Source organism: Dasypus novemcinctus, chromosome 13 (genome assembly GCF_030445035.2).
Source record: "Dasypus novemcinctus isolate mDasNov1 chromosome 13, mDasNov1.1.hap2, whole genome shotgun sequence".
Taxonomy (NCBI): Eukaryota; Metazoa; Chordata; class Mammalia; order Cingulata; family Dasypodidae; genus Dasypus; species Dasypus novemcinctus.
In genome coordinates, this window is record NC_080685.1 from 36,369,828 (window position 1) to 36,393,713 (window position 23,886).

The 23,886-nt window shown below is 49.1% G+C and overlaps 2 protein-coding genes across 2 annotated transcripts in view; one reads left to right on the plus strand and one right to left on the minus strand.

The window, feature by feature from the left end:
* LOC111763539 (V-set and immunoglobulin domain-containing protein 8-like) overlaps nucleotides 1–23,886 on the minus strand; it is a 146,313-nt gene that overhangs the window by 23,944 nt on the left and 98,483 nt on the right.
* LOC105745887 (Fc receptor-like protein 6) overlaps nucleotides 19,893–23,886 on the plus strand; it is a 304,798-nt gene continuing 300,804 nt past the window's right edge. Inside the window, exon 1 of the transcript XR_011645440.1 lies at nucleotides 19,893–19,993. The gene's annotated coding sequence lies outside the window, so the exon portion shown is untranslated. The remainder of the gene's footprint in view (nucleotides 19,994–23,886) is intronic.

A 23,886-nucleotide genomic window follows, 5' to 3' on the forward strand; every position in this document is an offset into this window, starting at 1 on the left:
AGCCTTGGACACACACAATGCTTAATTTCCCTGAGTGTTACCTTTCTCATTTGTAAATTGAGAATTGCAAAGTCACCATGTAGAGTGGCTCTGAGGGTGAAATGCATTGATGTTTGTGAAAAAGTCCAAGATAGGTCTGGTCTAAAACATCATCATAGATGATAAGGCATGGAATTATTTTATGTGCCACTTAGAAAGAAAAAAAATGTGGATAATTTATACATGACATGGTGTTTTTTTTATTTAAAAAAATTAAATTATAATTAAACTATAATTAAAATTATAAAAATGTTATTTTATATTTCTTAAAAGAGCTCCTTTTGATGTTTATTGAAAGATTTTTAACTAAATATCATTCAAGCATTCTCGTGGTTATTCACCATCCCAAAATCCATTGGTTTAAAAGCAACTATTTTTATTTTTTGCCATTCTTTCAATTGATAGCCCTTTGATGTCACATGATTCAGTCATACAGTTGCATTCAGCACTTAGCTAGAGTCTAAATCAACTAAGGGCTGGCTTGGACCTCTTTGTCCAGCAACTCTACCTTCACCACCTCCACTTCTACCACCACTGTCTCTTCCATCATCACCTCCACCTCCATCACCATCTCCACCATCACCTCTACCACCTCTATCATGTCTATCACCACCTCCACCTCCACCACAACCTCCACCATCACCACCTTGACCACCACCATCTCCACATTTCTACTAATCAAGAAAGTATGGCCTTTCAGCTCTCATTTACCTATCTAATGGATGAGAAGAGATGTGTGAGGGACCCTAACCACTCTTTCAATAAAACCTCAGATACATGGAGAGAATTGGGGGAAGATATCTGAACTTAATAATGGGGAGTATGTACATGTGACAACATGGACAAACCTTAAAAACATTATGTTGAGTAAAATAAGGTAGAGACAAAAGGATAAATTTTGTGTGATATCACTTACATGAAATAACTGGAATATGCAAATTTATAGAGACAGTAAATTGAAGGATACCAGGGGAGGAGGTAGAGAATGAGGAGTTAATGCTTAATGTGTACAGAGTTTCTGTTTGGGGCGATAGGGAAGTTTTGATAATGGTTAGTGGATGGTAGCACAACATTGTGAATTGTATACTTGAAAGGGGTTAAAATGGGAAATACTATGTTGTGTATATGTGACCACACTAAATTTCTTTTCTTTGTAATGGGAAGTAGGGATGGCAGTGGGGAAGAGGGAAGCAATGAAGGAGACAGTGGCACTGAGTAAATTCAGAAGGAGACTTCAGAGACAGCGAGTTGCCTGTCCTTGGGTGAGCCGCTTGGGGTGCCTTTGTGGAATTCAATGACTGCCCTTCTGGATACACCCAGCACTGTACAGGCTGTATGACTTGGCAAGCAGAGGGCTGGCTGAATTTCAGTCCTACTCACTCCTTGCCCTGAGACCGATGCCCTTGTGCAGTAATAATCTGCCCAGCCACACAGGCAGCACTGGATTCTGTCCCCCTCTGAGTGTCAGCTGCCACACATGGGAAATGAGGACACTGAATGCAAAATTACATGCAGCACCCACACCGCTAAGCTCCCAAATGCCTTGTTCTCAGCATTTGAATTACAGATTTTAAGGAAATTGCTGTTCTGTTGCTTCCAAGTACATAGCATGATTAGAACTAATTGCACAGAGCCACCAAGCAGAAGTCCTTAGGAACCCTGCCTTAACAATAGATAAGAATGATTTGAATTAGCAGATCTCTTACTAGAAATGTCAATGGGTGTTTCTACTGTGCCTGATGGTGTTTGGAAGCAGCTTGTCCTCTTAAGTAGTACAAATATTCCCCCCTGTAATCTTTGTTTATACTATTAGTGGGCCCAGCAAATCATTTCTTTTTTTCAGATCACAAGTCCCATTTGATTGAGGTGGTATTAATGAGGTTTTACTCAGCATGACTTTGGAATGCTGTCAGAAACTGAACTCTCCTGTTGTCACCAGAATGCTCTCCTGCTGGCCCCCATTGCCACTGAGGTATAGGATTCATTCATCAACCTACACAGAAAAGGGAAGCCACAGCCTAAGACACTAGTGCACCAGCTTGTTCCATGGCCCATTTCTCAAGCCCCTACTCTTTGCCAGCACTGGAGAGCTGGGGTTATTGAGAAAATAAGACAGACCCCTGTTCCCTGGGCTCCTCCCCACAGCATTTTCCACCCTTATAATTATTTTCCTAGTTATTTATAATCACTTGTCATTATCTGTTTTCCTTATAAAACTGTAAGCTCCAAAAAGCCAGGCATGTCTTTTTCTTGCTTGCCTTAATAAATGCCTTGGTCTCTCATAGGCTGACTAACATAGTGAGAGAAATGCTATTAGAAAGGGATGAGTGTTGCTGTGGGGGGAGTGGGGGGTGGGGGCGGTGGGGTTGATTGGGACCTCATATTTTTTGAATGTAATTTTAAAAAATAAATAAATAATTTTAATTAAAAAAAAAAAAAAAGAAAGGGATGAAGGGCAGCGGACTTGGCCCAGTGGTTGGGGCATCCGTCTACCACATGAGAGGTCCACGGTTAGAACCCCGGGCCTCCTTGACCCGTGTGGAGTGGCCCATGCACAGTGCTGATGCGCGCAGGGAGTGCCCTGCCACGCGGGGGTGTCCCCCGCGTAGGGATAGCCGCCCAGCGCAAAAGAAGGTGCAGCCTGCCCAGGAGTGGTGCTGCACACGTGGAGAGCTGATGTAGCAGGTTGACGCAACAGAGGGAGACACGGATTCCCGTGCTGCTGACAACAACAGAAGCCGACAGAGAAGACGACGCAGCAAGTGGACACAGAGAACAGACAACCGGGGTTGGGAGAGAAGGAGAGAGAAATAAATAAATAAATCGTTTAAAAAATAAAAAAATTAAAAAAAAAAAGGGATGGATAATGAGCTTAGAGAGCTCAGAGCCTTACCTGGACTATCGGGTAAAGTTTTGCAATAAGGTGTTAAGCAATATGTCCAAACTGGGCCTTGAAGGATGGATAGGAGTTTTCTAGGAGGACTAAGGAAAGACATAGGTGTTCAGATGAGCCCTATGCATGCATGAAAGATATGGAAGAGCATGATCTGTTTAGAAGAATCATAAATTAATTAGGCTGGGTGGGGTCAGCAGGAGGTATGGCTGAAGTAGGTGATGGAGTTCAACTTCTGTCCTTGGACAAGGAGAAGCCAGGCAAGGTTTCTGAGCAAGGGTAGCCTTGTCAGTGGTGACATCAAACCGCCCCCAAGGATCCCAGAACCAGAGCTGTGAGCCTGGCCCAGCGCCCCTGTAACCTCCACCTGCTCTCCTCTTCTTGCCCAGATGTAGTGCCCAGGCCCCTGGTACAAGTGTTCATCTCTGTAGCAGGGAATATCCAGCCCCCCAAGATTTGCCAAGTCTTCCTGTCCTGTTGGGCTCCCAACAGCAGTGATGTAACCTACAGCTGCCAGCAGGAGGGGACCACCGGCTTTATTCTTGAGCCCCATGGCAACTTCATGGATGGACAAGTGCTTGGGCATTCACTGGGACCTAGAGACAGGGGCATGGCTTATTCCTGCATTGTCTCCAACCCTATCAGCTGGGACTTGGTCACAGTCACTCCCTGGGAGAGCTGTCACCATGCACAGGTATGCCACGGGTCTGCGGTCAGTGGGAGAGGTGGCTGAGGGGTTATAAAACATCAAGTCCACCTCTGACCTTGACCCTCTGTGTCCAGTGCCTGGAAAGGCCTCCTACAAGGACCTGCTGCTGGTGGTGGTGCAGGTGTCATTGTTCCTGGCCCTGGCCAGTCTCTTCTTTGCCTGGCACTGTGGCTACTGTTCAGGTATGAGGTGGAGGGCATGACCTGGGGAGGAGGCCAGGGTTGCGCCTCCTCCTAAAGAGTCTGCAGTTGATCTGCCCCTCCTTTCTCTCCCTGCTGCAACTCTAAACCCTTTCTATCCCACACTTGGGTTTCCAGCCAGAATGAACTACTTGAAGTTTTGCTGCAGGTCTTCCAGTGAACTACTCTTGCGCGTGTATGTCTAGGCCTTTGCACGTGCTATTCCCTTTGCCTGGACCACACATTCCCTGATTTCCCACCCAAACCCCTTCTTCACTTGTCTAGCTCCTATTCAACTCCTCAACCTTCAAGACATGCCTGTTGCACCTCTAGAAAGCCTTCCCTGACCTCTCCCTCTCCCTCCCACAGATCCCAGATGGGATTACTGTCCTTCCTTTAATCCACATCAGTTACCCCAATCACTGTACTCAGTGCAGCAGAAAGACAAACACACCAACAGGCTAGGAATGAAAAGAGGGTTTATTTGCCAGAGGGAGACTGGAGATGTACATTCTCAGATCAGCCTCCTGGAACTGCAGAAATTCTAATATTTTGTACCATCGGGATGCTAATGGACTGCTGGGGCAGAGGTGGACACAGGTTCCTTCATCAATAAACATTAAGGGGTTGAACATGGTATGGTGGGAACAAACCAGGGTGAGTTACAAGGTTATAATCACTATCATTATCAAAGGCCAAGATTTTGGGATAGGAAAGTGCAGAGTAGAGGTCAGTCACTATGCTTTCCATATGGATATCAAACAGGAGGGTGGAGAGGTTATTCACAAGGGAGAGGCTAAGTTTCCTGTAACCAATAAGGATGAGACCTACTTAGAATGACCATGATAATAGCAGATCTAGGCTAAATTCAGCCAGGTTCAGCAATTTCAGATACTAACCTTTTGCTATTTTTTATAATACAAGGGCATCTATATAATTCTTAACCCTTGATTACAAAGGTTTAGTAATATTTAAGCTACACTGGTTTTTTTCTACTCCTAACTGGCTTTGTTCATTTAGCATAATGTTTTCAAGCTGTGGGAAAGGACAGCTTGTCCACCCAGGAGAGACAGAGAGGACTCGACCACCTGGCAGAGTGGAAAGGCTGTGCGCGGAGGCCCGAGGCCAGGCCCACCTCTGCCGCCTGACTTCTGGCCAGTCGTTAAACTGAATCCATCCCAGCTCTAACTTTCCATACCTTCTACAACTAAATTTATTGCAGTTGCAGATCAAAGTTAGACATTAGGAGAACTTTCTCTTCCTAAAGAGTCTCCCTGTCCAGGGTCTTGAATGACCAGGACATATATTGCTTTGACCGGGACAGTCAGGAGTCAGAGGTCTTGGGCCAGGCCAAGGACACCAAGATTCCAAGCACAGAAGGAAGAGAAACTTTCTTTCTCATCTCCTCACCAGGGAAGCAGAAAAAGGAAGTCTGTGCTGATTGTGTGGCTCCAGAGACAGAGAACCCCCTGGTGTAGGGTCTGCCAGGGGGAGGACACACGCTGAGACCCAGATCCTCAGGATCTAGACCCCCTTTTAAGATTAGATCATGTCCACCCAGGAAAATCTCTCTTTTGACTAACTCAACTGATTAGGGATCTTAACGATGTCTATAAATCTTCCTTTTGTCATTCAACATAATATAATCATGGGAATGATATCTTATCAAAACAGGGGATGATACAAGGGTTTATATCACTTGGGGTCATCTTAGAATTCTGCCTACCACAGCATCCTATAACTGTACATTTTGAATCAGAGATATTTCAACATAAAGTGTAATTTCCTCATTTATTCTCATTGAGCTAAACTCTCCTCTGGCTATGGTAGTAGCAGTTATTTCCATCTTTTGGGTACCAATTATATGTCAACACTTTGTTAGGTACTTTACACATTCCTAGTTTATTTAACCCTAACAATAATTCTTTAATGTAGGTATATTATCCATATTTTGTAGATGAGAAAACTGACACTTGGATAGTTTAAGTATCTTGGTCTAGGTCAATGGTAGGTCTCAATGTGCAAATGGAATATTATAGTAAAAATACAATTTTAAGTGTTATAAAGAATTGCCAAAAGTACAAAAATACAAACTAGTAAATTATGAAATTTGAGTCATGGGTATCCAAACATAAATTTACAATAGGAGGAAAAAAAAAAAACATGGTAAAGCTTTCAGTGCCATCTTCTGGAAAGACCTGTATTAAAAGCCCAAGGTGGGAAACGGACTTTGGCCCAGTGGTTAGGGCGTCCATCTACCACATGGGAGGTCCACAGTTCAAACCCCGGGCCTCCTTGACCCGTGTGGAGCTGGCCCATGCTCAGTGCTGATGCGCGCAAGGAGTGCCGTGCCACGCAAGGGTGTCCCCCGCTTGAAGGAGCCCCACGCGCAAGGAGTGCGCCCATAAGGAAAACTGCCCAGCGTGAAAAGAAAGTGCAGCCTGCCCAGGAATGGTGCCGCCCACACTTCCCGTGCCGCTGACGACAACAGAAGCGGACAAAGAAACAAGATGCAGCAAATAGACACCAAGAACAGACAACCAGGGGAGGGGGGGAAATTAAATAAATAAATAAATCTTTAAAAAAAAAAAAAAGTCCAAGGTAATCTGACCACACCCCAAGATATTTCAGAGCCTCTATAATCAAGGCCAACATGCATTCAGTAGATACCAGTATGGTTTTGCTGTCTGATTGCTAAAGCGTCCATTCTGATTGCTTGCTTCCTATGCCATGGCCAGTTGTTAAATAATTTGTATATGCTCTCTAACCATGTAAATCCTACATAAAACTTCCATACCGCTAATAGCATACACATGCAAAAACCACACCCCAACAATTCTTGTTGGTTCCTCTGCACAGAATGGTTCTCCAAATGTGGAACTATTGCATTGCCCTATCACAACACCCCAACCCCAATAAATATACACATACTTACACCACAAAGTGCTTATTGAATAACCGTATATTAGTTAACTTGGCTTTGATTTTCTTTTACCTATTGAGTTGGTTGAATATTATTCCTCTTCTTTTCTTCAAACTGAATATTACCATTTACCTATTGCTGCATAACAAATTACCCCCAAATTTAATGGCCTAAAGCAATAAATATTTATTATTTCACAGTTTCAATAAGTAAGAAATTCAGAAACAGCTTAGCAGGGTGGTTGGTTCTGGTTCAGCAACTCCCTTATGGTTATAGCAAAGGATTGGATGGGGCTGCAGTCATCTAAAGGCTTTTTTCCGAGATGACTAGCTCATGTACATAACTGAAGGCAATAGGCCTCAGTTCCTCACAACATGGACATTTCCATAAGGCTGTTTGAGCATCCTCACAAAATGGCAACTGGCTTCTCCCAAGAGACAGAGAAATCACAATGGTTTTCTTACTTGACCTAAGAAGTCATAAACCATCACTTCCACAACATCTTACTGGTTACAATTGGTCCTGTTAATGTAGAAGAGGACTCTACAGTCTTAAAATGTCCCATTGGGGGCCATGTTGGAGGCTGGTGACCATACCATCCCTTCCTCTTAGGCCCAATTTTAAGATCACGGGGTCCCCAAGACTTGGTTAAGGTATAAAATGCATTTAGGTATAAGAAGATCAGAATATTTAGGAAATTGAGAATTCTGACTATAATCCAAGGATCACAGGAACTCTAACACCAAACCAAGCAATCATTTGCCTTGGTGGGATGCAGGAAGGAATTCCCTGACTCTGACCTCATCTCTAACTGCCACTGGCATCACTGGGGTTTCAATATGAAAAAGAAAAAAGTCAAAAATTCTAATCAACTGGGGAAGACAGAAATAGAGTGCCCTAAAACTGTTAAGCTTTTCATTGGAAGTTAGTTTAAATATTTCAAAACAGACAGAGAACAAAATGGGAGGGAAAATCCCTGTCTTCATAAGATTTTTCTGGTGATTCTAACTGAAACACCTCTTTCCCCCACCGATTTCTTTGTGCTTGCTATTTTTACTGCACAATGAACTTTTTTTTTTTAAGATTTATTTATTTTACTTTATTTCTCTCCCCTTCCCCCCCCCCCCCCAGTTGTCTGTTCTCTGTGTCTATTTGCTGTATGTTCTTTGTCTACTTCTTGTGTTGTTTGCGGCACGGGAATCTGTGTTTCTTTTTGTTGCGTCATCTTGTTGTGTCAGCTCTCCATGTGTGCGGCGCCATTCTTGGGGAGGCTGAACTTTCTTTCGCGCTGGGCGCACTCCTTGCGTGTGGGGCTCCTCTACGCAGGGACACCCCTGCATGGCATAGCACTCCTTCCACGCATCAGCACTGCATATGGGCCAGCTCCACATGGGTCAAGGAGGACCGGGGATTGAACCATGGACCTCCCATGCAATAGATGGATGCCCTAACCACTGGGCCAAGTCTGCTTCCCACAATGAACTTTTTGATATATATTACCTGATTGTCTCTGATGAACAATTTAGTACTCTATTATATATTATGAGAACAATTAGATATGAGTCTGAATTCCCCCAGACATGTTATGTTGTAAGTTCCTTGAAGTCAGGGAAATTACTTAAGCTTCATGCTCAGCCAACCTTTAGTATTGACTGATACTCTCCAAGAATATATTCCCCTCAACATACACACCCACATACACACAATATCCTATGCACCCACACCACAGGAGCAGTGTTATATAAAGACCAAGGCTGACCTATCCCTTTTTACAAAACAAAAACAAAAAACAGCCATTAAACTTACCTTGGATCATAATGACACAGTCATTCTTTCTTTAAGCACAAGCACATTAAAAAGAAAACCTCTGACAGGTGCTCATACAACACTCAACACAGTCTTGAAACTCAGGAAATCAAAGAGACACAAACACCCATTGTCTTAGAGTCCTAGATATCTACACACACTACCAGAAATGTATATCCAGCTAGGATGCAGGGATCCTAGCCAGAAAACCATCAGAGAGGAGCTTTTCCTTACAGTTTGAAACTTCCTGGACCCAGACAGGAAAAGGAAATGGCACCCTTGACAATGGGACACAGCCATCTGGGAGTCCAGGGCACATTTCACCATGTCAGAGAAGAAGAGCAGAGTGAGAAAGGGAAGAAACTCCTGAAAATGGGAGCCAACTGGTCTTCCCAGAAGGAGGTTGACTGAGGTCTCTCAGGTGGTGTTTTAGTTTCCTAGCTCCTAAAACAAATACAATACAATGGGTTGGTTTAAACAACAGCAATTTATTGGTTGAAGATATTGAGGCTAGGAGAACTGCAAAATCAAGGCATCAGCAAGGCAATGCTTTCTCTCCAAAGATTGGCGTTCTGGGGGTGACTGCTGGTGATCCTTGATTCTTGTTTTTTTCTGTAGTATGACAAGGCACATGGCAGTATCCTCTTTCTCTTTCAGGTTCCAATGATTTCCACCTTCTGCCTGTTCCCCACAGGTTCTCTCTGTGTGTCCAATTTCCTTATAAGAACTTCAACTATTATGGATTAAAACCCACCCTCACCCAGTTCGGGCATATTTGAACTAACAATGTTTTCAAAGGAAAGTGTTCACACCCAGGACCAGGGGTCGCAAACTGATATGTTTTTTGTGAGGGATATGACTCAATACCTAACAGGAAAGTTGATGGATGTGCTTCTACCTTGCAGAAACCCATACACTAGGGGGAAGACCACTGTTAGAGGGGTCAGAGGAAGAGACAATCTCAGTGTCCCCCAGAACTGTTTTCCCCTCTTGAAAGGATGGGCTTGTAATGGGTCTCAGGGACACAGAAAGGGGGCATAGGATGGTGGGGAGAGATGTGAGAAGTTTTTCCCCTGATGAATGGAGGAAGCAAAGAAAAGAGAACAAGGAAAAGAACTATGAGTAACTTCAAAGGAATAAGTGCTGAAAATCATGTAACCAGAGACAGTATAATCAGAAACCCTGAGGAGCAATCTGAGAGAAAAGTCTGAAGGGGAGAAGGGGCAGGTGGTAGGAAACGGGTGAGGGGGGCAGATGATGGTGGCTGGAAGGCCCAGTGGGAAGCAGGGAAAGGAAGGAATTAGGGTAGGTTAAAAATGAGAAGTCTGACAGGGATATGGGAGTGGAAACAGGAAGGACTTGATCAGGGCTGTGGCAGTAAGGAAGGGGAGGAGAGGGTAAATTTGGCAGCTCCTCAAACCTGAGGAGAGTTGATGGAAACAATGCTTCAGAGTAGAGCAGAGTAAATGGTGAGTGCATTTTCCACAGGGTCAGAGCAAGCTTTGAATTTTGGAAGATGAGTTCCTTTCCATTAGCCAGAGGTATAATGTATATGTTAAGGGTAGGGTGAAGACAGAGGGAGGGAAGTATAGCTTCATGGCTGCATGTCCTAGGCAAGCAATTAAATAGACCTTGCTCTATCATCCAGCTGTGTACTAGTTACCAACTTTCCTAAGCCTCAAAAGGAATACACAAATACTTTCCACATGGGGTTCTTCCAAACAGAAATTAATCTAGAGCTTGGTACATAAGCAAACAATAAGGGTTAATGATTTTCATAATTAAATTATTCAGCATCACTCGAAGCACATTCTTCGTAACGAGGACCTGGACTGTTCAGATCACATCTGGGACACTGCTTTCACTTGATAAGAACAACACTGACAAACTCTATCTAGCCTGCCCAGGAAGTGACCCAGAGACCCTGGAAACCATTAAATATGAAGAAAACTGCAGGTATTTAACCCAGGTGAAATTTGGGGAATGGAAATTATTAGGCAAAGAGAGAGCAACCTTCTGCTTAACTCTGTAAACAGTACTGTGCTGTGTTTGTTAACGTTTCCAGACCAGACTTTGTTTCAAATCCCCAAGCCATCTCTTGGTCAAGTTCCTTAAGCACTCCCATGCCACAGTTTTCTCATGTATAAATGGGGTTACTTCAATTATGCACTGTGGTGGTCTGGAGCTGTGTATACCCCAGAAAAGAGCATGTTCTTAAACTTAACCCATTCCTGTGGGTGTGAACTCATCCTAAGGAAGACTTTTGACGATGTCACTTCAGTTAAGGTGTATGTGGTCCAGATGAAGTAGGATAGGTCTTATTACTATTGCTGGAGTCCTTTATAAGCAGAAAGAAATTCAGATGGGTAGAGAGAAATCCACAGGGGAGAGCAGCTATGTATTACTTAGGGTTTTCTAGGGAAACAGAGCAACTGGAAATATCTTTAATTAGGAGATTTTTGTAAGAATTGTGTCACTCAACTATGGAGATGGGCAAGTCCAAATTCCATAGGACAGTCTGCAAGCTGGGAACTCCAATGAGGTTTTCAATGAATTCCCCTGGGAGAAGCTGGCTGTCTGAAGTAGACATGGAATTTTGCGGTCACCCCTCGGGCTGAAGTGTGGTTTGCTGGCCCGGCGGGGGAGCGGCCGCGGTAGGCCAAGCCGCTGCCCCCATAATAGGGTGGTTGGTCGGGCCCACCGCCACCCCTGAAGGAAGCTCGGCATGGGCGCAGAGTGCCCTCGGGTCTCCCCTTCTCGGCAGCCATGCTTCCGCGGCCGCCCCTCCTCCCGGATGGCGCCACACGATGCCTTGTGGGGCGGCACCCTTCTTCTTCTTTCTCCCTGCGCTGGCGCAGGGCGGAAAATTCCAGTCTTCCCGTTTTCCCCTTCCCCGACAGCAGCAACAGCCAGGCGTGGGCGGAAAAATCCAGTCTGCCCTTTTCCCTCCCCCCGACAGCAGCAACAGCCAGGCGTGGGCGGGAAACTCAAGTCTGCCCTCCACCCCAGCAACAGCAGCCACCAATCCCTAAACCCTGCCCCTTCCCCCAGCAACAGCAACAGCCAATCCCTAACCACCGCCCCTCCCCCATCCAGTACCGCCCACTGACCTTTCTCCGGCAACCAATCAGAACAGGGCATGGCTTCGACCAATCAGCCTTCCCCAGCCCCTATAAAACTGTTGCCTCTCCCTCAGTAAAGTGGACTTGCGTGTTTACCTTGTCTCCGCGGTAGTTCTTCTGCCGTGCGCCCTCCAGTCCTGAGAGCCCCCAACAAGGGCCTGGCCTCCCTTGTCCCCAGTTCATCGCCTGCTTCTCCGGGTGACCCCTTCGTCGCCTGCTTCTCCGGGCGACCCCTTCGTCGCCGGCTTCGCTAGGCGACCCCATCAGCTGAACCGCGCAACCCCTTGTGAGACCGATCCCTCGTCTGCTGCCGGACCGACCCCTCGTCCCAAGTGGGACCGACCCCTCGTCCCAAGCAGGACTGACCCCTCATCCAGAGCTGGACCGACCCCTCGTCCGCAGCCAGACCCCACCTCTACCGACCGAGCAAGCTGCCGCAGAATTTCTCTCTGTGGAAATCCTCTTCTCTCTTTAAAGCCTTCATCTGATTGGGTGAGAATTCATTCATTATTGAAGGCAATTTCCTCAGTTGCTTGTAGATGTAATCAGCCAAAATGCAATCAACTTACTGACAGTTTAAGTCCAAAAATATCTCACAGGCACAATCAGGTCAGTGCTTGCTTGACCAAACAATTGGACGCTGTAACCGGGCCAAGGTGATACATGAACTTAACCATCACAAGCCAGAAGCTGGAGATCAAAGAAACTTGGAAGAAAAGAGAGAGGCTGCCATGTGCCTTGCCACTGGACAGAGGAACCCAGGACCAACGATCACCAGCAGCCAGCCTCAGAACGCCAGTCTTCAGGAAGAAAGCACTGCTTGATGACACCTTGATTTGGACTTCCAGCCTCGAAACCATGAGCCAATACATCTCCATTGTAAGTGAACCCTTTGTATGGTATTTGTTTGGCAAAGCAGAAATTAAAACACCTACATGGTAAAATTATTCTGGAAATGAAGAGTTAGTAGATGTAAAGTGCTTAGGAGAGTGTCTAGCACATCGTAAATGCTCAATAAACATTATTGAATCATTGTTATTATTACTACTATTATAATTATAATCTTCGGTAAGATATCAAGGCACCAGATGGCAGTACAGTGTTTTTTAATATTTCTAACAATGAAAAATGAGAATGTGCAGGAGTGATTCAAAGTCCACAACAGAAAGTCCAAAAAGTCAATGACAATGACTAGAGTAGTTGCAGAAGAGATTTCCTCCCCAAAAGCAGAAGCAGATTTGCCATTTCTTATACCCTTGGGCATCCACTGTGAAGGAAGTAAGCCAGGTCCTTGGATTGGCATGAGCAATTGGCCAGTGATGCAATAACTGCAACTGACTGCCCAGGAGAAGCAGAGTCTGACTGCGGATTGCTTCATCCAAAAAGAACAATTCTTAATACATTCCAGGTGTTCCCTCTTGGCTGCTTGGGTTGTTCCACCAATCGCCACGCACACCGCTGCAATGACCCTGCCTACAATTGACGAAACAACCAATCAGCGATCGCCCTACTCAGGGTTGGGGTTCTGATCTCTGAGCTTTCCTTGATCTCACAGCCGTTTGTAGCTGAGCGTGAGGGTTTCGACCTCGCTCAGGCCCAAGAGTCGGGGGGGCTTGCTCCTGCTGATCAGCCGGCGGGGGATGCCCCGAGAGGGAGCACCGGTTCTCCAGGCGTGGGGGACGCGTGGTTGGGGAAAAACCACGGAGACCGCACCGGTTCTCCAGGCGTGGGGGACGCACGGTTGGGGAAAAACCACGGAGACCGCTTGAGCGCAAGAACAGGTCTGCTTTATTGCGGAAGTACACTTGGTTATATAGGCAGGGAAGGGGGTGGAGTATGAAGGGGAGAGCAGGGCGGAGGGGTGGCTGCGGATTGGCTAAAACTGGGGGGGCAGACCTCTGGTAATACGCCGTAAGCAGTTACTGGGGAAGAGGGCAGATTGTAGGTTGGTAATATGGGCGGGACTGGCGGGAAGGGTGGCGAGGGCTGGAAGGGGAGGAGGGGCGGAGAAAGGCGGCAACAATTGTTCCTTTTGTTTTAAAAAGAAATTGAAGCAACAAGTTTTGGTGCGCACGGTGGGTGTGAATGGCTCGGCGTGCGCAGCAACAAAAGACAAGGATTAGGAGGAAGAGTAGGAGGAAAAGGAGGTTATAGGGACGGGCACGGGGATAAGACGAGGGGTGGGGGGAGACCACGAGGACCGGCCGGTCGTGAGCGGACAACATAGCATCTGGCCAGGATGCATGTGCCCGCCATTGGGGTCGGCGCACGCCGGCGCCTGGCGCGCGCCGAGCCTTGCCACGAAACAGGCCTGTGATGCCCCTGTACCCCTCACAGGAGTAGTTGGGGAGAAGTAAGGAGAGGAAGACAAGAAGCTATAGGCGTGCGGTCTGGAGTAGGTGGAGAAACCTGTGGCAGCGGGGTTGTGTCCCCCCCCGCCCATAAGACGGAAGGTTCGTGTGTCCAGTGAGGTTGGCGACATCAGTAGTGAAAGAGGGGGCGGAGGCGGTTACGTTCGAGGCGAGGAGCCTTTTTTGTTGCCAGAGGGAGAGGGTCCAATTGAAGGGCTGGTGACTCAGGTTGGCAGCGGCTGGGAGAGCGAGGGAAGCCAGGACGAAGAGAACGGCTGCGAGGCTGTGTAGAGGCATCATCTGACGGTGCAGCATCTGTGGAGAAAACTCCTCGCTCTCCACACTTGGCGAGCGGGCAGCATGAGGGGGGTAAGGAGAGCGGGGTAAGGGTCTGAAACGTTTTAAGAAGGGGCGTTCCTTGATGATGGCTGGTGCTGGATCCGGGTGAACGGGGCGACCTCTGGGCCGTATCCACTGTCAATGTTATCTCTCACCGAAGGCATAGGGTGCTGATCGTTCGGTGGAACTAATGGGTCAGTGGCAGGCCGGATGCAGCGCCCAGGAACCCAGAGCGGCTGTGGCTCAGAATCTGGAAAGACGCAAGCAAAGCCCCTCCCCTGTGCTAGGAGGGGAGCTGGATCTTGCCAACGATTTGTGGCAGGGTCTTTCCAATGGACGAGGGGAACTTGCGAGGGCTGCCACATGGGTCCCCAGTGCTTATGGGTGGGGTTGAGCCCCTGGTTATCGAAGGTTAAGAGATTGTGGTGAATGAGGCAGGCAGTCACGACGTCGGCTGGGGCCTTGTGGGGAGAGGAGGTTTTTTCTTTTTGAATGAGTAGCTTGAACTGTTGATGAGTGCGCTCGACGATTCCTTGCCCCTGTGGATTGTATGGAATGCCAAAGTGATGCTTGATGTGATACATCCGCACGAAGCTGGCGAAGGCAGCACTGCGATATGCTGGTCCATTATCTGTTTTGAGATCCCATGGGATTCCCATGAACAAAATAGCTTGGCGAAGCGCCTTGATGCAATGTTTGGCGCTCTCCCCCGCGAGGGGGACTGCATAGCACAGATGTGAAAAGGTGTCAATTGCCACATGAAGATATTTGAGGCGGCCGAAGGCGCTGACATGAGTGACGTCTAATTGCCACCTCGAGGTTGGGCGGAGGCCGCAGGGGTTGGCGCCCTGAGGCTGCAAAGGTCCAAGTGGCAGCAAAGGCGCGCAAGTTCGGCACGCACGCACAAGGTGCTTGCAAGTTTCAATAGGGATGTCTGGAAAGAGCTTCTGGATGGACCGCGCAGAGAAGTGAAATTGGGAATGTAAAAGCTTGGCTTGGTTGACAAAGTCTCCAAGCCGCGGTCCATCGGTGGAGTCTTCACGAAGAGTGACTGGGTTTATCTGATGGGCGGACATGGAAGCGTCAGCAAGGTCATTTCCCTGAGTCAGAGGTCCTGGTAGGCCAGAATGGCTTCTAATGTGAGCGATGAACCAGGGCTGTTGCCGTTCTTCAAGCAGTCGCTGCACAAAGGCGAGTGCCCGGTCGATGTTTGAGTTACTTGGTAGGAAAGTGGCAAGTGGAAGGCTACGACACACTTGAAGAGTGTATAGGCTGTCAGTAAAGATGTTGAGAGGCTGGTCTGGGTGAATATTGAGGACTGCAGCGACAGCTAGAAGTTCGCCTACTTGAACAGAAAAGTCATTTGCGAACAGCAGTTGCCGCGGCTCAGGATTGTCGGGAGTGTATATGATGGCAGCAAACGTCGTTTTGGAGGCATCTGTGAAGGCAGTGATGGCAAAAGGAATTGGGTTCCATGCAGGCAATGGACAGAACGGGTTGGAAAACGCTAATTGAGACATTCCTTGCAGCAATCGGTGATGAGGATAGTGGTTGTCAAAGGAGCCACGAAAGAGCTCTACTAAGCTTTGCATTTGGGCATTGCTCATGACGAGGGAGGTAACATCCTTGGCATCTAAAGGCCAGACAATGGTGTGCGGCGGGACGCCGTATGTTTGTATGGAGAGAAGTACTAAGTCAGTGGCCAATGCGATCCAGGCTTTTGTAAAAGGGCAGATTTTCGGGAGTTTGCTCTTTGACGTATGCAGAGAAAGGAGAGGGCCATCTCGCCACAAGAGACCTGTGGGAGTGATTGGCGTTGGCAGAACTAAAGCCAAAATTGGAAGGTTAGGGGAGAACCGCTCCAGGCGGCATTGCTGCAGAGCGGCGCTAACTTGCTGGACGACTTCTCGAGCAGCAGGAGTGATGGTGATGCTGTGGGTGGCTGCAGTTGGTGGGCTGTCTTTGGTCTGCAAGAGCTCGAAGAGGGGTTGCATCTGCGCTGTTGTGATGGGCAGCGCCGAGCGAAGCCAATTGATTTGTCCGCAAAGTTGTTGGAGTTCAGTCAGCGTCATCTTGTGAGAGACATGAATTTGTCGGCTTGTGGGCTGAATGAAGTGATGAAAATGAAAGCCCAAAAATTGAAAAGGAGGTTGGAGGTTTATTTTGTCTGATTGCACAGTAAGTCCGAGGCTTGAAAGGTTTGTCATCACTGCAGAGAGCAGGTCATTGAGGAGCGCGTGGGAGCTCGCTGCCAAAAGGAGGTCGTCCATGTAGTGGAGGATGTATGTGTGCTCCGGATTGAACTTGGAGCGCAGCGGCTCAACGGCATGGTTGACATACAATTGGCATATAGTAGGGCTGTTGCACATGCCTTGAGGTAATACTTTCCATTGAAATCGCTGTGCTGCACCCTGGTTGTTGATGCGTGGAATGTGAACGCGAACCTCAGACAGTCTCGGGGATGAAGAGGGATAGAGAAAAAGCAGTCCTTAATGTCAATGGTTGCCGCGTGAAAATGCTGGGGGACTGCGGTGGGATGCGGGCATCCTGGCTGAGGTGATCCCATAGGCTTAATATGTTTGTTGATCTCACGGAGGTCGTGGAGAAGGTGGTATTTGCCGGTGTTCTTTTTGCTAATGACAAAGACTGGTGAATTGTAGGGACTAGTGGATGACTCTATATGCCCTGCTTGTAGCTGCTCTTCAACGAGGGCAGAGAGAGCTTGCAGCTTGTGAGCTGGCAAGGGCCACTGCTCGACCCAGATGGGCTCCTCTGTGTCCCATTCCAGAGGGATAGGGTCAGGTTTTGAGATGGGAGCAGTGGCCCCTAGAAGGGGGGGGGCAGCGCAGCTGAGAAGGCTTCTGTGGTGATTCGGGCCTTTAGCTGGCTGAGGACATCTCTCCCCCATAAGATGGTTTGGACAGACGAAAGGATGAGTGGGCGAATTTGGCCTTCGTGGCCTTCTCGGTCGCTCCAATGCAGAGGTTGGGATGTTTTCCAGGAGGTAGCAGCTCCCGTGGCGCCAATGACTTGAGGGCCGGTCTCTAGGGGCCAGTGATTGAACGCAGCGACTTCGAAGGGAACACAGGAGACTTCAGCGCCAGAATCTAGAAGTCCATCGAGCCATTGCCCATTGATTTTGAGCTCCAGTGAAGGTTTCTGGCGGCGTGTGATGGGCATTGTCCACATTATGGCTTGGGAATTTTTCTGGGGGCCTCTTGGGGGTGGGGCTGAGGCCTGCCCCGATGGAAGTTTAAAGGCTGCTGGGAACCTTGGGCGGAACGGCAGTCGCGGGCCCAGTGATAACCTTTCCCACAATGCGGACACGGCGTAGAAGGGCCCCTTGGCCGTCGCATCGGCGGGTCTGAGCGAGGCGCTGGGCCTGGCTGGGAGCACTCGCGGAGGAAGTGGCCGGGCTGGCCGCACCGAAAGCAGACAGAAGTGGGGCCGGATGAAATAGCCATGGCAGAGGCAAGGGCAGTAGTGAGTGTTTTGACTTGCGGGTCGACGTCACGGCAAGCAAGGACCCATTCGTGCAGAGCCTTGTCGCGTATGGGAAGGACTACGGCCCGGAACGGCGCAAGGCACCCGTCAATGACTAACTCTTTGGCTAACGCAAATTGGGCATCCTCGCTGGAAATTTTCCTTTGACAAGCTTCCAGGATGCGGGCGACAAATGCTGGGAAGGTCTCATTGGAGTCCTGAAGCAGCTGCGCGAGCTTGGTGGGCTGCTTGGTGGAAACTAGAGAGAATGACCACTGGACGAGGACTTTTACCCGGTGCCAAAACCCTGGGTCAATTTCGAGATAAGAACGAGGGTTTGCATAATTGTTGGTGCCCGTGTATGCATTGGAGGGATCGAGGACGCCGGCTTGGGCATTTTCCACGATTTGCTGGTCAACAGCCGCTTGGTAATGAGCGCGCCATTCAATGAATTGACCCGGCGTTAAGATGGCACGGGCTAGTGCAATCCAGTCATATGGGAGAACGAGTTGGGTCCCCAACTCCTCAAGTAGTTGCTGCGCATAAGGGCTGCCAATCCCGTCTTCCTTTACAGCTTTGTGGAGGGTTCTGACCTCTTCCGCTGTAAAGGGTAGCCAAGTTTGGGGTCGCTGTGGCGTAGGCTGTGGATTCAGTGGATACAGCTGAGGGGTTTGAGAAGGTGTGGCACCAGGGACCGATGGAGCAGCCAAGGCAGGTGAAGGACTATTGCCATACGGCGGCGGCAAGGGATAAGCGGAACACGGGTGAGAAAATGGCGGCTTAGTGGCTTCCGGGCGACAACAAGATGGCGGCGGGACCCTTCCGGGCGCCGGCCAAGATGGCGGAGCAGCCACATCCGGCAGCGGACAAAATGGCGCGAGGGGCGTTTCTGGTTTACCGGAAGATGGCAACCATGCAGTTTCCGGGCCCGAACCGGATGCTGACTGGGCAGGAAGAGGCAGGTAGAGGCGGGAGGAGGAGGACACCAGTGGAGAAGAAGCTGGATGTGCGCCATCTTGGGCAGAAGTGGGGGAAGAAGGCGGAAGTCCGCCATCTTGGGGAGCGGCAGGAATGGTTTCTGTCTGCTGCGGGGAGCTCGGGCGGGGAGGTTCGCGCTTGAGAGCGGCAGCAAGTTGGTTAGAGTCAGTGTCGGCGGACTCATCGGGATCACAGTCTAGAGGCCGTTTGGGAGAAGCTTCATAAACGGCTTCGGTCGGAGCCCCAAGGAGACAGGCGCGAATGGCAACGAGAACGGGTAAGAGGCCTGCTGGGAAGGTGCGTTTCTCGTGCTCCATGGTGGAAGTGACTCGATCTATGAGTCGAGAGTATGTGTCCGGGCTCCAAAGTTGGCAGGTGGCGAGCCACGGATTAAAAGGGAGCAAGAGATCCCAGTACTTTTGGAGCTGCCGCAAGGAGACGCAGACTCCATTGGCATCGAGCAGGGCAGCGAGGGCCCTGACCTGCGGCGCCTGACGCAATGACAAAGAGGCGCCCATGACGGGATAGGGAAGGGACGACGGCGAGGGGTCCCTTGGGGCTCGTCCGGGCGAGGGGTCCCTACCTGGAGAGGAGGACGATCACAGCAGCAGCAGCAGCAGAGAGGGGCCGGGGGAGGAGCTGCCACGTTGGGCGCCAGTTGTAGCTGAGCGTGAGGGTTTCGTCCTCGCTCAGGCCAAAGAGTCGGGGGGGCTTGCTCCTGCCGAACCGCGGGCGGGGGGTGCTCCAAGAGGGAACACCGGTTCTCCAGGCGTGGGGGACGCGCGGTTGAGGAAAAACCACGGAGACCGCTTGAGCGCAAGAACAGGTCTGCTTTATTGCGGAAGTACACTTGGTTATATAGGCAGGGAAGGGGGTGGAGTATGAAGGGGAGAGCAGGGCGGAGGGGTGGCTGCGGATTGGCTAAAACTGGGGGGGCAGACCTCTGGTAATACGCCGTAAGCAGTTACTGGGGAAGAGGGCAGATTGTAGGTTGGTAATATGGGTGGGACTGGCGGGAAGGGTGGCGAGGGCTGGAAGGGGAGGAGGGGCGGAGAAAGGCGGCAACAGCCGTTCTGCAAGCGGCTGCGCCAATCCCCCGCGGCGGTGGAGCAGGATGTATCCCGAGGTGGCACCCGGGGGGCCATGTGGCCTCAGGAGAGGCAAGTGCCAGGTAGGTGGCGGGTTACTCGGCCTAGGGCAGGCAGGAGGCGGAGTCGGGAAGCGGGACTGGACTGACATTTCCCCAGGTGACCCATTGTCCTGTTCCCTCCCCCAGTTGTGGGTGCGAATTCTCTTGGGTGCTCCCTGGCCGGCTGGCGGGGCTGGCGCTGCCGCGGCTGCCCGCCCACTACCAGTTCCGGTGGGACCAGGGTGTGCACCACCTGGTGTCCCTGACGCAGTGCAAACCTACCCACAGCGACAGCTACCCCGGGCTCACCCTGCACCGGTTTCGCATCCTAGACTTCTAGCCCCCTCTCTCCCCCCACCCCGGCTGAGAACCAGTTCGATAGTTTTATAGAACTAGTGGACAAGGCCAGTGCTCAGGGAGAGGTCAGCGGGTGGGGTCATCCCTGAGTGGGAGGCATTTGGAAAGGGTCCTCCCAGAGCAGGAGCAGGAGCAGGAGCAGGAGCAGAGCTGCATTGGACATGGCCTGGAGACCAAGGACCAAAAGCCACAGGGAGAAGGTTTGAATGGAAGGAGTAAAGGAAAGGTCAAAGCAGGTAAACTGGGCCTGAGGAAAGGCAGGTAGCTGAAAGTCAACAAAAAAACAGCTAATAACCTCACTTGAGAAGGAGAGAGAGAGACTTGAGAGAGGTACGGGTTAAAGTCACAGAGACTATTTAGCAATCTCTAAAGCAGCTCTGTGCAATCAAATATAATAGGGCCACATAGCTTTTCTAGAAGCCCCATTATATTTAAAGAAGTAAAAAGAAGCTGGGAAAATTAGTTTTGATAATGTGGTTTTATTTAACCCAGTGTATTACTCAGGGTTCTCTAGGAAACAGAATCAACAGGAGATATCTGTCAATAGTATGCAATTTTATAAGAGTCTCACGTGACCATGAGGGATGCACACGTCCAGGTTCTGCAGGCAGGCTGCAACCAGGGCTCTGATGAAAGTCCAATGAAGGTCCTTGATGAGTTTCCAGGAGACACTGACTGTCCAAAGATGAGCTGGGAAATTCTCTGTGAATGCTGAAATCACTTCCCCTTTTAAGGCATTCAACTGCTTGGATAAAGGGTCACTCATTGCTGATGGCAATCTCTGTGATTGATGTAGATGGTATCAGCTCTATGCAGTAAAGTCACTGGTAACTAAAGTCCATAAATGTCCTTGTACTACAATTAGCCCGGTGCTTGCTTGTCCAAACAACAGGGCACAATTATCTGGCCTAGGTGACACATTTGCCTAATCATCATACCCATTAAGTTAACAAATAAGACAGGCACACCTTGTTTTATCACATTTTACTTAGGGTATGTACATGGTTTTTTTTAAGACATAATGCTATTGCACACAAAATAGACTATAGGATAGTGTAAAGATAATCATTATGCAGTAGGAAACCAAAAAATTTTGTGACTCACTTTGTTGTAATACTTGCTTTATTGCAGTGGTCTAGAACTGAGCACACAATATCTCCTTGGTACACCTGTATTATTTTAACTATGATTAATGGAAAATAATTTCTTAGTGAGAGATTTTTATGTTTTGAAAATGCACTACATTTTCAAACTCTTGTGCTTTTTACACCACATCTCGCTTTAGACTAGCCACACTTCAAGTAAATAGTTACAGCTTCTGAATTGGGTAGCACTGCTAGAGAGTTGTGGAGAGACAGGCTGAGACCTCAGAGACTGAACCAGCTCCTTCTGTGGTGATTGGTGGCCTTCAAGCCACACAGACAGTGATAGCCCTCCCTGACTTGGCTGTCACTTGTGCTGAGTCCTGAGCCTGACCCAGAAGCAGCAGCTATGGGGAGAGGAATGGCCCAAGGGAGGGAAAGGAAGTGTTGGGGAGGGCCCCGGCCTCCATCCCTCTGCTCCTTTTCCACAGGCAGTGGGAGTGCAGTGTGCACTGGGCTTTGGCCGCACTGGCACCATGCTGGTTTGCTCCCTGGTGAAGGAGCATGGCCTGACCGCAGGAGATGCCATCGTGGAAATCCGGCGCCTTCGGCCCGGCTCCATCGAGACCTACGAGCAGGAGAAAGCAGTCTTCCAGTTCTACCAGTGAAAGAAATAAGGGACCTCAGTGCCCTTATGCCAGCGCCCCCCTCCTCTGAGCAAGGTGGCTGATGGGCCCAGAGACCCAGGAGGGAACTAAAAGTGGTAAGCCTTCCAGCCCCCAGCTGGCTCAGGATCCTGCAGGCAGGCTCTGAACTGATCAAAGGGATGGCATGAACCTCACTGAAGAGGTGGGGTCCCTCTGCAGCTACCTGGAATAAATAATCTATAAGAACCAGCTCACATCTGCACAGCACTTTAGTTTATAAGCACTACACAGCTCCTTACTTAATCCTCAACAATAGCCCTGAGATAGAGAAAAGACTGACAGGCCATCCCTGCCCTCTGAAGTGGTTGAGACCCTGAGATGCCAAATAGCCAGCCACCCAAGGTCATGTCCCTAGAAAGTAGAAGGATGGGCCAGGATGACAACACATATCTTTAACTTCCTGAAGATGCTGAAACGCCATCTCTTTGATCCCTAACAATATTGAATTTCATTGCAGCTGCTGGAGAGCTGGTAAATGAAAAGGATGCAAAACCTTAGCAGTCTGGCCTTGCATCCCAGCATCTCTGAGAGTAAAGGGCCAAGACGACCCTTGTTGACACAACCCCATAATCGAAGCTCACCTGCACATGTGTGTCATGCCTTATCCTTCTCAGCACAGAGAAGGCCTGGATGTTGTGCTCGCAGATAACCACTATCTGCACCTCCCAAAGGCTGGCACCTCTCACTAGCCATGTTTGCTGCCTGGCTCAGCTGGGACCTCCAGCCCATCATGCTACCCCTCACAACCTCAGGCAACGAGTGCTGGAATTGAGCCAGTGTGGATGGTATGCAGAGCAGTCATCTGATAAGTAAATGAAGAGCTTTGCGGTTACGAATCCTAGACATGTTTCTCAGGTGTTACCTTCACTCCCCACATTAGACCCCATCCTGCCAAGACCAACAAAAAACTATGGCTCCTTAGAGATAGGTTGAATGGGATATGCCAACCAGTTTGACTCTTCTTGCTGTAGTTTCTGCACTATGACAAATATGCATTGAGGATACACTGGAGACAGGAGGGAGGAGTCTAAGCTTCCCCTGTAAACCCCAACCCTCCTAGCCTAGACAAGAGCCAGGCCTAACCCACCCACTCCTCCCTCTTTCCTCCCTTCCACTATCACCCATCCAGCTCACTCTCAGAATGTACATCAGTCAAAGTTTTAACAACAAAAGAGGGAATCCTTAAGGTTCCCCACTTTTTCTGTATATGTCAAATCTGAGTTATCAGTTTCTTCATTCTTTTTTTCTTGGTCTCAGCCTCTACAAATGAGGACATCTCCCAAAAAGAAGAAACCTATGATTCCAGGCATTCAGGCTGCAACAGAGAAGTGAAAAATAGCATGCAGGGAGGCAGCACTTGAACCTTTACCCCTTCACCAAATGCTCTATCCACCTGCCCATGCCCCAACACCATGGCCCCATTCAGTTTCTTGATAGAAACCTGAACATTTTTCAAGGGCGGGGTGGGGGATGGGAAGGGGCTCACTTTCTGGTTCCCGTCCCTCTGCTCTGTGGAGGGAGGAAGGGAGGTGAGAGTTTAAAAGGCTTAAATCTCCACCCCAGAGTTCAGTCTCTGCTGGGACACTGATGTCAGGGGCTACCCCGTGCCCTTTTTGCCCCTCTCTTTCTGTGCCCCTCCATCCTGCCCCTATCCCCTGTGCTGTGAGAGTGGAATCTTTGCCCTTCCCTTCCTTTCATGGTTCCTTCAAAAAAGATAGAAAAAGCTTCTAAACCCATTAAAGCCCTGTGTACAGCCTCCATCCCTGGGATTTAAATTGGTCTCCTCTCT